The sequence below is a fragment of the Melanotaenia boesemani genome, chromosome 14, assembly GCF_017639745.1.
Source record: "Melanotaenia boesemani isolate fMelBoe1 chromosome 14, fMelBoe1.pri, whole genome shotgun sequence".
NCBI classification, from domain to species: Eukaryota; Metazoa; Chordata; class Actinopteri; order Atheriniformes; family Melanotaeniidae; genus Melanotaenia; species Melanotaenia boesemani.
This window is the reverse complement of record NC_055695.1, coordinates 2,163,261-2,177,553: the sequence shown is the minus strand read 5'-3', so window position 1 is coordinate 2,177,553 and position 14,293 is coordinate 2,163,261. Positions and strand designations below refer to the sequence as shown.

At 44.1% G+C, this 14,293-nt stretch overlaps 1 protein-coding gene across 5 annotated transcripts in view; it reads left to right on the top strand.

Annotated features, from left to right (window-relative positions):
- The window catches only part of mast2 (microtubule associated serine/threonine kinase 2), a 193,746-nt gene that overhangs the window by 90,386 nt on the left and 89,067 nt on the right, over window positions 1-14,293 (top strand). The gene's annotated exons all lie outside the window — the stretch shown is intronic.

The window sequence follows — 14,293 nt, the reverse complement described above, 5'->3', positions numbered from 1 at the left end:
TTTTAACTCCCTTCAGCTGTTTCCGTTCTGAGGTTTTGAGGTCTGAAGTTTGGAGTCAGATGTGAGTCTGTTCAACAGCTAAAGCTGGAACTGTCTCATGCAGAAGGACAAAGATCCCAAACACAGCAGCAGATTTACACCAGAACCACGGCTGGAAAATGAAAACCATCAAGGTGTTGCTAAAAACTCTAAATCTACAGAATATTTAGCTCCAGTTCCTGTGTGAGTATTCCAGGTTTCCAGCAGCATCGTGCTATCAGGTCGGGGTTATCTGAGTTCATTTACTACTAGAACATCTTTTTCCCTCCGTTTGTGTCAGCATCCATCATCCTTGTGTTTCTCAGCTCTTGCTGGTAAATCGATACCAGGCTCCTATTAGCCGAGCAATAACTGGAGACCTCGTCCACGTTTCTGCTGCAGCTGCTGCTTATCAGGAGGCCAGAAAAACACTCCAACAAAGCACTGAGCTGTTCACAGAGCGCTCCATGAAAAATCGCCCTAATTTCTCCCAGCTTCCCGTTAGCCTTTCAATTAACCAGATAAATGGAGGAAGCCGGGAGTGTTTAATGCTGCGATTCTCTGAGGATCTTCTCATAACAGTGTCTGATTATCACTGTTGGAGAGACTTTACCTCTACATCTGGTTCTTTAAAGCTGGAATCATGTTTTAATATTGTCTTTAACTTTATTTCTTGCATTTTATCTATTTTATTTTAGCATATTCTTTCTGCTTTTATTTCATTAATTGCATTTCTTTTAATCTTTATTTATTTATTTATTTATTATGCACTTGTCTGCACCCTGCTGTAATGATTTATGTAAAGCACTTTGAATTGTCTTGAATATGAAATGTGCTATACAAATAAATTTGTCTTTTACCTCAAACTAAAGTAGTTTTACCCACAATGAATTTCTCCTGGACCTAAAAGAAAGGCTGAAGTGGACTTTAACTGAAGCAGCGTCCTCTGTGCTGAAATCTGAAATAAAACTGTGAAACTCGATTTCTAAACCAGATGAGACGAAAAGGCCCCGAAGTTTTCAGAGCAGTGCAAATTTATTTAACCACCCTTACAGCGAAACGCCGATGCTGATTCAGAATGATTAAATGCTGCGGGGGGGGGGGGTCTTAGCTCTACTATAAGAAGCTGGTTTCATTGTTTAACGGGGGGGCATCATCCTGTGGGGTGGTCTCCCGTCTGAGCGTCTAGTAAAAGAGAAAAGAGAGATTAAGACAGGAAGTAAAGATGAGCGTGGGCAGAGATGATGGACGGCAACACGCCCTCTCACAATCCCACGTTGCTGGACTGAATGGATCCAGTTTGTGGGAGTTTGATAATCAGAGCTTGTTAGTTATTCTGGGTGGTAGAATCAAGATGTTTTCCATAGTTTCACTGATTTCACAGTATTCATTTTATTTTTCCATCCATGACTGACATCCATTTTCCTGTGAGTGACAGAAGCACTGCAGGAGATGCTGATCCAAGAAAAATGAACAAAGCAAAAATCTGTACCTTCACTCTGAATCCCCCTTTCACCCGATCAGAACCAGGTCTTTGTCTGTGTGGATTGTGATGACGTTGGTTGTCTCCCAAACTCGTCTACGTGACATCTGGAGTGTCGTCCATCTTGTTCAGTTTTACCTAGGATGGGGAGTCTCCTGATCTTAGTTTGTTAGCAGCAGATTGCTCCAACAACAGCGTAAATATTTCTGTGGTTCACATCTGACCTTTTAAAACCAAAGTGCCTACAGACCACAGATACGTCATCAAGTTCAACCTCTGCTGCAGCTTCACTTTCTGAACTTTCTCCGTCCATTTTCACCGCTCAACATCTCCAAAATCACAACTACTCTGCTGCAGGTTTAGTGGTGCAGCAGTGAAAACGGTCCCCCCTCAAACAGCTACTCTGCTGCAGGTTTAGTGGTGCAGCAGTGAAAACGGTTCCCCCTCAAACATAAATTTAAACATGATTTCCGTTACGTTAACATTATATTATAAATTATATATTCACACCTAAACAGAACTGATTCTCTTCATTCTTCATCATTTTCTCATTTTCTCTCTCAGCATTTTTTCCTGTTTAAGCCTCCACAGATCCACAATCATCCTCTTTTTTTGTCCCAGTTTTCTCCTCCTTCTCTTTGTCTTTTGCCTCCTTTTTATCTGTCATCCTGCAGGCTGATGCTTCTAGACACAATAAAAGAAAAAGCCCTTAGGGTGGCGCGCCCGCCGCCGCCATCCCAGTGTTGGGGAGTCAGGCAGGGGGAGGTATGGAGTGAAGTGAGGGTGAGGGAGGTGATCAGGTGTTTGATTTATTGTGTCATTCACCATGTTGTCGGAGCAGGCAGCAGCTCGTTGTTTACTGGGCTCAGTTTTTCCCAGACCTCGCCTGAACACAGCTCGGACTGTTTGGTCTTTTTCTATCAGTATTTTAAATATTAATTATAAAATTCCAGGATTTATGTTCAGAAATTAAAACTTTACAACCACAGACTCTTCGACGCTTGATTAAGAACTTCTGAGAAGTAAATCTACAGTTGGTTGTGAGCAAAACCACGACAGCTAATCGATTACAAGTAATAATAGATTTATTCATCACTAAGTCGTTCACTTATCTTTGGTGCTGCCTGCCACCTGGTCTTCTGACTATAATGGTCCATTTATTTTATATTTAGCAGGATGGAAAATCCCAAGTTTAGCCACTAGATGTCACTACACCGTGCGGAACGGATCCTTAGTCAACAGCTAACAAACTGCTATTATTTGAGTGAAAAAAGTGTAAAAAGTAGTTCCAGGGTGATGTTCGGCACGGTGTAAAAAGTAGTTCCAGGGTGATGTTCGGCACGGTGTAAAAAGTAGTTCCAGGGTGATGTTCAGCACGGTGTAAAAAGTAGTTCCAGGGTGATGTTCGGCACGGTGTAAAAAGTAGTTCCAGGGTGATGTTCAGCATGGTGTAGCATCTCTTCTTCTAACATGTCTGGAAACGTTTGGGAAGTGAGGAGACCAGTTGCTGGCGTTTTAGGAGAGGAATGTTGTCCCATTCTGGTCTGATGCAGGATTCTAGCTGATCTACAGTCCTGGACCTTGGTTGCTGGATTTCTGCTTCCATGATGCTCCGGATGTTGTGTATTGCCTCAGACCATTTTAAATGAGCTTTTGCACACAGAGATTCCTCCTGATTCTCTGATTCTGTATGATATTCTACACTGTAGATGGTGGATCTTCGATATTTTTCCACCTGAGAGACTCTGCCTCTCTGAAATGCTCCTTTTATACCCAGTCATGTTACTGACCTGTTGCCAGGTAACTGGATTAGTTGTCAGATTCTCCTCCAAGTTTTACTAAATAATTTCATCTGCATTTTAACTAGGTGAAGCCACCAGAACAAAGGTCTTTACTTTTTTCAATAGAAACCTTCAGCATACAGTTTACGTCCTTTCAGTCTCAGACTGAAGTCAAACTTTCTCTTGTTAACTGGATTCTCTATTAAAACCCTGCAAACGGCAAATGTTCCCAGTTTAAACCTTCAGGAAAGTTTTGTCTTCCCTCCCGTATTTATGTAACCCCACCGTTTCTGGAATGTTCCACAAATCTGGTAATTAATTACCCACGGTGCATTGCATCAGCTTAGCAGATGCCCCCCTCCTGGTCCCCGGGCCGTGAGAGCAGCCGGTGTTTGTGGCCAATCGGGATGAAAGAATTGTGCAGCTGGAATGACACCAGGAGCTCATCGAGGGGGAAGCATTCCCCCAGATTTAATATGTGGTGTAATTGTTTCTCATCACCAGCGTCCCGCTTGTCGAGCGTGGGTGGATTCAGAATTCATCCGACACAGTGGCTCATTGTCAGAGAATAATGCAGAATCCGAGAATGTGTGTGCATCGGGGCGTTGGGAATGAGAATGGGTGGAAGTCGGAGGTGTTTTCTGTCAGAAAGCTGCCATGTTTCATATCTGCATCAGCTTCTGAGCCATTTATCACCACCCCAGCGCTCTGCAGCTGGTCCGAACTCTGTATGAGCAGCAAACAGAAAAGCAGCTCTCAGCATTAAATAAACGTAGAGGACATGAAATCATCAGTTCAGCCAATGTCGCCCAAAGTCAGGGAACACCTGCAGGGAGAGTAAACAAAGGGAGACATAAACATCTTGTTTAGATGTTGAGGGAGCAGATAAAATAAAGCCTCGTTCAGAAGGTTAAACACAGCTTACAGGGCTTAGCTGGACTTTGGCTGCCAGCTAACGACAGTAACGGTCCTTACTGTTCTAGAAGAAAAGGATGGGTGGGTGGGTGGATGGAAGGATGGGTGGATGGGTGGCAGGATGAGTGGGTGTGTGTAAGGATGGATGGAAGGATGGGTGGATGAGTGGGTGGAAGGATGAGTGGGTGGATGGAAGGGTGGGTGGAAAGATGGATGGATGGATGGAAGGATGGAAGGATGGAAGGATGAGTGGGTGGATGGAAGGGTGGGTGGGTGGAAGGATGGATGGATGGGTGGGTGGGTGGAAGGATGGATGGATGGATGGGTGGATGCTTTCCCTTCGTCTCTGCTCCTTTGTTTACACCTTTTTTCTCAATATTTATTTGTGTGTGTGTCCTGAATGTCTCCGTCTCCCGTCAACAAGCCGTATTGGCCAATAAAAGAAGAGCTAAGAGCTCATTCGGTAGCCATGGTGATAACAGAATAATGTAACCTCATTCTCTGAATGGTGAGCGGAGCAGCTGATGGAGCAGCTGATGGTTGTCCGACCGGTGTCCTGACTGTTTGGCATACCCCTCAGAAAAGCTACTCTTAGTTAATGAGCATGCATAGCACAGAAAACTGCGACCGACCCAACAGTTCAGCACTGACTGCGCAGAAATTGTGTCGGCATACAGTCGACTGTGAAGCAGTTAGTTTTGTGGATTGTTTTACATATTAAATGTACATTGCTTAAGAACATCCGTTGTATTTAAAACCCAGATGAAGTGTATGAAGCCGTACTTATTTTAGTTTTCTCTGTTAATGCTGTTTAAACACTGTAGCATCGAGTTATTAGCATCCAGCTCCTTCTCCCAAACCGAATGAGCATGAACTGAACATGTAATGTTTAAGTTAAATGTCATTGTAACCTATCAAAACAGGATAAACCATCTTGTATTCCACCGGTCAAGACAGCATTCATAGCTGTGTTGTTTTAATAAAGTCGTCTAACTACAGACGAGGCTATGCTATGCTATGCTATGCTGTTCGGACAAGGTGTGTCAAACTGACAGAACACGGGTCGTTCACTGGATCACACGTGTGTTGAAATGAGGCGTCACACTCCTCCTTAGTGCTATTTAAGCTCCCACAATCCTCTGTGTACAAATAGCTGGAACATGTGGGAATGATGCATGTCTGGAGTGTCTGGACTTTTCCACTGTGTGATTTGAAAGCCGGTTGGGAATCTGGCAGACCTGATGTAGAAACGTCTGTTAAGAAGCACAACAAACGCCAACGCTCGCAGAGAGGCAGCAGCTCCATGAAAAGGTTTGTGAGGAGGAGGTGAGGCTGCCGCGGTGTGATGTGTGACCCAGTTTCCATCGCAGCGGCGGGCTGCATTCAAGTGTGTCTCACAAACAAAGTGCTCATTTTCTCTTCCTCCTTTGTGTCTGCCTGTATTTTCATCCCTCCGGTCTGCCCTCCCTCACGTCATTACCAGGAAACCAGAGGAGTTCTCTCCGCCTGTCATCCCTTCTTCATTCAGCTGAAAACTGTTCAATTTGTATCTTTCTGCTGCAAACCCCCCTCATGTCTGTCAGTCGCCTGCACGGCCCTGGATCTAACAAACGTAACGCTCCTGCTGAGAGGATTCACACTGGCATTAACCCCCATGCTTCCTCTACGTTTACAGGCCTTCCTACAGCATCATAGCAGAGGAAGAGACAATGCCTCAACCTTCATAAGAAGCAGACATTTTATTCTCAACACTCAGAGTCGATTTGTAAATGAGAAAAATTTATATTTTTGCACATTTTTTCCGTTTGTGAAAGCTGAAGTGCTGTGCATGGTGAGGGGGGAGCTGCCATGAGACTAACCAGAGTTATATTCAGTATTCATATACTGAGTATATTCATATTCAGTGTTTTTGTTTTCGTCCAGCAATCTCTTTATCTTTCTTAATATGATTAATTTCACAAATTGTATTTAGAATTCAGTAAAAATGTCAAATATCACAAATGTTCTTTCAAAAGAATGAATGGAATGACTGGGAGATTAAAATATGTGGTTTTAATGGAAGTCAATGGGACATTTTTGGTCACTAAGGTCCTAAAAGGGAGTATCTGATGCTACACAAACTTATACTACATAGACCCATCCCCCGCATGTGAAAAATATAGTGATTCAATAGGGAAGTGACCCCAAACTTTTGAATAGTAGTGTATATGATCATTTTATAGAAGGTATTTGTGCATGGACATTTTTGGTCACGAAGGTCACCTGAGGATGCAAAATGTTTTAAGGCTCTGGGTTTAAAAAAATGAGCTGAGTTGTTTAACACAACCTAAATGATCTCCAAATGAAAAGAAAAATTTGGGAAAAATGTAAAAAACGGCTTAAGAAGGGCAGAAGGGATAAAGGTGAATAAGTGAAACTGTGGTTTCCTCTTGCTATGGTGCGACAGTGAATGCAGCATCAAGGGGAACCTGCAGACAAACAGACTGAACTCCAAGATGTTTGTTGTAAAAAGTGTGTTTGTGTGTATGTTATTATCTGGGACTGGGGGGCGTCTAGACTTTCAATTTCACACTCTTTGAAGTTTGTTGCCCACCAGCTGAATGCAGCCATGAACTCAACATGATGAGACAACAAGCAGGAAGAACTGATGATGATGAGGAGGAGGAAGGTTCCACTTGTCTTCTTATATTTCCCCTGGGAGATGGGTATGGAGCGCTAGCACAGCGGGGGGCGGCGCTCAGGCTTCGTATATGTGAAAGCTGATGTGTGTGCAGCGTTTTGTTGGAACGCTGCAGCCTGCAGCTCCGTGAGGAGAAGTGGAGCTCGTCTCTGCTCACATTCTTTACTCAGTAAATATTTAACGTCTCTTTTTGTTTGGCTTTTCTGTGGGGAGCAGACAGTAAATATGTGTTCAACGTTGTTGGAGCAAACAGACGTCGGTCTACAGCTACAGTCTGGTGGCAGCGACTGTGTTGGCATCACGTCTGAATGATGTCCTGATGCATTCAGGTAACATTAACATACGGCTCTGAACACTCGTCTGACCTGCTGCTGTTACATCCATCTGCTGGATATGAGCGTTAACTGGGTCTGTAACACGTCCGCCCATTCAACTCGAGTAGCGGCAGTGCTACCTCAGCTATATATCAGTATCCAACTTTACTAAGAAATGGACTCTCAGATCTAAAACTTGGTCACCCTAATTAATCCAAGGAATCAGCTCTGGACAGTCTGACATCCGGAGCCAAAATTCCATGTTTTTCAGTTCACACCTAAAAGAAAGACATTTCCTAAACCTGCGATGGACTTTGAGGACACAAACAAATGCACAAGATGTCCAACCTTGAAGCAGATGGGCTACAGCAGCAGAAGACCACACCGGGTGCCTCCTGTCAGCTAAGAACAGGACGATGAGTTCACTGGACTCCAACGGCCTCCACAGCCACCAGATCTCAGTCCAGTAGAGCAGCTTTGGGATGTGGTGGAACGGGAGATTCTCATCATGGATGCAGCCGACAAACCTGCAGCAACTGTGTGATGCTGTCATGTTAATATGGAGAAAACCTCTGAGGAAGGTTTCCACCACCTGCTTCATCTATCACACCAGGATTAAAAAGGTCCGACCCGGTACTAGAAGGTGGACCTGATGAAGAGGAGGACCCGGTACTAGAAGGTGGACCTGATGAAGAGGAGGACCCGGTACTAGAAGGCGGACCTGATGAAGAGGACGACCCGGTACTAGAAGGCGGACCTGATGAAGAGGACGACCCGGTACTAGAAGGCGGACCTGATGAAGAGGACGACCCGGTACTAGAAGGCGGACCTGATGAAGAGGACGACCCGGTACTAGAAGGCGGACCTGATGAAGAGGACGACCCGGTACTAGAAGGTGGACCTGATGAAGAGGAGGACCCGGTACTAGAAGGTTGACCTGATGAAGAGGAGGACCCGGTACTAGAAGGTGGACCTGATGAAGAGGAGGACCCGGTACTAGAAGGTGGACCTGATGAAGAGGAGGACCCGGTACTAGAAGGCGGTCCTGATGAAGAGGAGGACCCGGTACTAGAAGGCGGTCCTGATGAAGAGGAGGACCCGGTACAAGAAGGTGGACCTGATGAAGAGGACAACCCGGTACAAGAAGGTGGACCTGATGAAGAGGAGGACCCGGTACTAGAAGGTTGACCTGATGAAGAGGAGGACCCGGTACTAGAAGGCGGACCTGATAAAGAGGAGGACCCAGTACTAGAAGGCGGACCTGATAAAGAGGAGGACCCAGTACTAGAAGGCGGACCTGATAAAGAGGAGGACCCAGTACTAGAAGGTGGACCTGATGAAGAGGAGGACCCGGTACTCGAAGGCGGACCTGATGAAGAGGAGGACCCGGTACTAGAAGGTGGACCTGATGAAGAGGACAACCCGGTACAAGAAGGTGGACCTGATGAAGAGGAGGACCCGGTACAAGAAGGTGGACCTGATGAAGAGGAGGACCCGGTACTAGAAGGCGGACCTGATAAAGAGCAGGACCCAGTACTAGAAGGCGGACCTGATAAAGAGGAGGACCCAGTACTAGAAGGTTGACCTGATGAAGAGGACGACCCTGTACTAGAAGGCTGAGTTGATAACGTGGATGATTAGTTGTACAAAGCTCTGCCTTCGTTTTTATCCCAACTGGAAAAGTTGATTTATTGATCTGGAAGCGGGTGCTGGGTGGGGGTCACAGCTGTTTGGATGGGGGGGCTTAGGGACCAAAGATTGGAAAATAAGAAAAAGGTTAAATCATTTGAAACCTCATCAGAGGATTCTTTGTTTTCTGAGTCCCAGTACATCTGGGTTCAGCTTGAAACAGAAACTGAACTCTTTTTTTTGTACTTGTCAGAAAGCCTGTTTAAAATCCACCTGTCAATCATACACACACACTCCACCACTCCCTCCATGTATTATCTACATAAAACCCCTCCAGGAGACCGTTGCAGATTTCATTTGAATGTGTAAATTCCAATTAGGATTAGCTTGTTTTGTCTGGAGGAAGTGCGGAGCTGCTGCAGACTAGCTGATGAGTCCAGATTAGCTCTTCTCTCTTGTGTGGGTGGGTGATGTTCCTCATAGCTGAAACTAATTAGCAGGCTGTTGTCTCTGTGGAGGACCACACGCTGCCCGGATAATTGTACACTTCTGGATATCCGTTTGTCCATTTGATGGGAGACACAGCTGCATGCAGTGACATCCAGCAGCTGAACAGGAAGTGTGTGTGTGGAGTGATTTGAGGAGGGATGAGCTCAGCTAAAGGGAAACAATAGATGAATGAAAGTGTAGAAACACTTTCATTAATATCCCACTGGGTGTGTTAATTGTTCTTATCATTCTATATCTTTTTTAAATCAGTTAGTCGAGCTGTGTTACTGGGATTCAGTCATGTGACTTACAGATTTGTAACTCTGGAAAACAAATAAACCAAAATATGAGACGTTGTCTGAGTATTTCCACAGTTTAGATGTGAGTTTAGCTCTAGATTTCCTATAAAAATCTGTGATGTCGTAGATCCCTCCAGGAAAGATTTAACCTCTGGAACTACCTGCTGCTTCAGACCAGCTTCTACACGGCCAAACAGATGGAAACATGGACAGTTTTGGAAGTCTAGAACTTCCTGGTGCGTGGATGGATGAAAGCGGTTGGGATTAAGACCGTTCGGGACAAATCCTGCTTCGTTTCTGCTCCTGGAAGTACCACTTGTGGTGCTGTTGCGGCATTGTTGCTACATGTGTTTTGTGTAAACATTACAGTCATTTAGCAGACGCTTTTATCCAAAGCAGCTTACAGAGGTCAGGCAGTAGCATTAAGGGTCTTGCCTAAGGACCCAACTGGAAGGTGTTATTCATTCCCTGGGGGAATCGAACTCTTGTCTGCTGCATGGGAAACGGATTCTCTGCCAACTGAACTATCCAACTGCTACAAACAACAAACCAGGACCGTCTGGTTCTTCATAGGAGTCCAGTCTATGTCGTCCTCACTGGGAATATTGGTAGGACATCCTGGTGGATAGGGTTGGGAATCATTTGAATTTGAACGATTCTGGTTCCATGTTTCGATTCCGGTTCCCCAACGATTCTTGATTCTGATTCTTTTAAGAGTCAGGGTAAAAAAAAGTTTGCATGTTTAAACCTCATCATTCCCACCTGGTCGCCGGTAACCCGGTCGCCATTTTGTTCAATAATATCTAAAACTTCTCCAATAACACTTTTGTCAATATAGGCATGAAGAAGCTGCAACATTAACCAATCTCAGCTCTGTCGAGTCACCCGTTGGGGCAGGCTACGTTGTTGTAATTCACTATGAGAAGTAGTTGTTTTAACAGGACACACAGCTGGAAATAACAACTGTGGTGGACATCCACAAGAGGAAAATGGAGAGTGCTCTTCTTCTACATCTAGGAATTTCTGGGTTATATTAGTGACTTTATTGACTCCATCTGCATTTATTTTTTCTACGATGGAGTGAAAGTCATCGAACAGAGCAGGACTCTAACCAGCTGAAGGAACCTTTCTCTGAAACCTCTGATCTGATTGGATCCCCAACCAAAGGTTCAGTAGACGCTTTTCTCCACGTCTTTTCATTAAATCTCATTCAGCCAAATCCAGCCTTCACCCACTGATGATGCTACGGGTCATGATTGAGAAACTCTGATGCCCAATTAAAAGGCATTCCAGATCGTTCCTTTCCGTGAGAATGCACTAGTTGGTTCAACATTAGGTTCAGGAACCAGCATCGTGCAGGTGTGAAAGGCCCATGAGTGTAATCCTGGAGGTTTTGTAATTTAAATTTCCGACTCATGTTTGAGCAAAGCTTTGTGCAGAAGCTGGTGGTTTCAGGGAGGATTTCTCTCCACTGAAGTGTTTTTAAAGCAGTGATTTAACAGAACTGCCTCTGATGCGGTTCTCATCCTGAAATCTACCTGGAGGCTGGCATGTCGGGGGTCACAGCTGCGCTTCCCTCCCACAGCCTCTGCTCAGCTAAGAGTCCCACTTTTACTCCACTCACTCATGTTAATGACTGAAAACACACACACACATGCTTAAAAAATTTCTGTAATGACTATCTCACCATCGCTGCACAAACACATCCTCAGTGAGTGAACCCACAGTATAATTGCCTGTCATTAGCATTAGTGTTGGAAGAGTTATCTGCTCGGTAGGGAGATTAAAAGCAACCCAAATGGATGTCTTTTCCCCGGTGACACACAAACACACTCAAACACACACTCTTTTCTTACCCACTGATGGAGATTAGTTGTGTTAATATGTCGGTGTACCACCTGGGTGAATTATAATGCTCTTTGATTGTAAAATGTGTTATTCCGGGACACAAACACACCTACCCTTATGGCCTCTGCACCACACACACCTTCCATTAGAGCCTCATTGGTCCCAGCAGGCCGGTGTCTGAGGCTGGGAGTCTCGCCTGGCAGCCGTTAAGCAGCGGCAGGGTGTTCATTAGGACGGTTAGGTCATTCACTTACAGGCCCTGCCTTTCCCCACAGCAGCAAGTTGTTCATTATCTGCACTTCAACTCTGAATCTTCATGATGTTTTTCTTTTTGTACCAAAATTATCCCCATATTTTCACTCTTAAACCAGCACTGTGCAAGGATAATCTGTTCATGCACAAAGCGGTGGGAGATTTGCAGCATAAATATTAGGAAAGTAAAATAATTTTAGCCCACTTGACCCACAACACCATCACTGGAGTTTCTAATAGCTTTATCTGAGGCGAGCTTAGGACAGAGGTGCTGTTCAAGGTGCGTTGTGTAAGCAGAAGTAATCTGTCTCTGTAAGACGCCTCCATGTTTTTGCTTCTAACTCTTGTTAATTTAGGACAGACAGATAAATTCAGATTAATGTACTCTTATGTAAGTAAATCTGATCGTATTTGTCCACATTAGACGACCTCTGTGAGTGAGGAAGGGAGTTCTCCAGGGCTCGCTCCTGGTACCACTAATAATCATTCTTTATCCAGACTGCTGCCAGCTTTTAATCATCACAGTTATTTTAGAAGATTTTATCTGTTACATGATTTTAATTTATTCTTCGCTGTTTGTGCAGAATCAGTTTGTTTTGTTCTGTAGCTTTTATGTAGAAAACATGCTACATCAGTAAACTTGCCTTTTATTTTGATTTAATACGTCTGAAATATGCATTTTCACCTGGAGCATGAATGCAGAGGAGCTAATTACAAAACAAGAAGCAGGTGTGAACAGAATACGGTCGGTGGATAAACTAAAAAATAAAACTGAAAACCAGAGACTGACCAGAAACTAAAGAAGTTTACAAAAGAATAACAAGAAGTAAACAAAAACCCGCAGACCATGATACCATCCTGCAGATTAAACTCATCAAGCAGTAAGTGAGAAGATGTAAACGGTGACAGTAAAATGTAAAAAAAAAAGCTGTAGTTTAGATTAAATCAGTGAGAAAAATGCCAGGCTTCTTATCTGGACTGTGTGACCTGTTAAAACAAGTAAACACACTTTAAACAGACCGTTTTCCCCGGAACTCTGAGTTTTCCCCTTCCTGAGTGTGTGTGTGTGTTCGTGTGTGTGTGTGCGCGCGCGTGTGTGTGTGTGTGTGTGTCATCATGCAGTCTCTTTGTTGTTGCTCATCAATATTCAGAGCTGATGATGAGTTCTGGCTCCGGTGGTGGAGCCGGCTCCTCGGCTCCCTCCTGTTAATTGCGTGTTATTATCTTCAGGCCCTCGGGTGGAGCCCACACAGTTAATGTTGTTCTGTAAATGCTGCAGAAAGCCTTTGTGTCGGGCGCCGTAGTTGAGGATTAAACACAAAACAAGGGAAGCCCCGCCCCCCCCTTCACTCCTATTTCCTCTCATCTGGAACTTTTCCAGAAAAGGAAGAAGGGTTAAAGGAAGCAGCAGCATGGATTTTAAATCATTGATCATCCTAAAATATGAAAGTAGGGTTGCAGTGATGCTGATACCAGCATCGGGTATCGGTCGGATACTATGTGCATGTACTCGATACTACAGAACCTGATACCAGTGTGAACAAGCTGGGCAGTTAATGAACCATGAAAAGAGATTAATCTGTTAAATGAACACGCTAAGCTTTTAATTCATAAACTAATTATTACTCATGTCTTATTAAATATCCTATTTGGCATCATCTCAGTGAGAGAAGCTGAAAAACCATCTTATCCTCCTTGTTCATGAAGTTTCTGACAGTTTTCCAGCCTCATATTTAGAGGATGCTGCAGGCCGACGTCTGACACGTCACACGTGAACCTCTCTGACGGTCCGGTCCAGCTGATGGGATTTTTTTAGTACTCACATCGGTACTCCGTATCAGCAGGTACTCAAATGAAGTTCGGACTCTCTTCTTCTGCATTCAGTCCACTTCCTTCCTGTGGAGGCCGCCGCCCTCTTCAAACCCCCGTCCGCTCCGATTGGTCCACCCTGCTGGCCTGATCCAGCTCCCTCCACCATCCAGTAGTTTGATTGGATGTGTGTGACGGTTTCTGGGTTTGGAGAACATGCTGAGTGAAAGTGGACAAACTGGTGGAAAATCGGCAGACGTTAAAATCAGATTTAAGATGGAAAAAGACAAACGTGTTTTCTGCTCATGGAACGCTGAAGAGACACGACTACATGTGATGGTTTGAGGAAAATTACTCCCGGTTGTAAAATAATCTTGTTGCTTCATCTAGATTCAGTGCAGGACATTTTTACAGCGTGTTTCTGGTTCGTAATGCCTCAAAATGAGTTATATCAACAAAGAAATAAGATTCATTTTCTAAAGCAAAGCCTGCTTCAAGCAATTTATTTCCTTTTAGGACAAAACGAAATCAGATTTTCTTAAAACAAACATGTTTTTATTGTTAAAATTTTTATTTTTTTAACTAAAGAGGAGAAACAAGAAGAGTTTCTGATTTTACTAAATATATATATAAATATATATGTGTGTGTGTGTGTGTGTGTGTGTGTGTGTATAATTTACAAAGTATCAGAGACAGTAGCAGTGGTTGGAGCTGCAGCTTTCCAGGAAAGATGATGCTGTCATGTCCCTCTGTAAGCTCATTAAGTCCATAAAGAC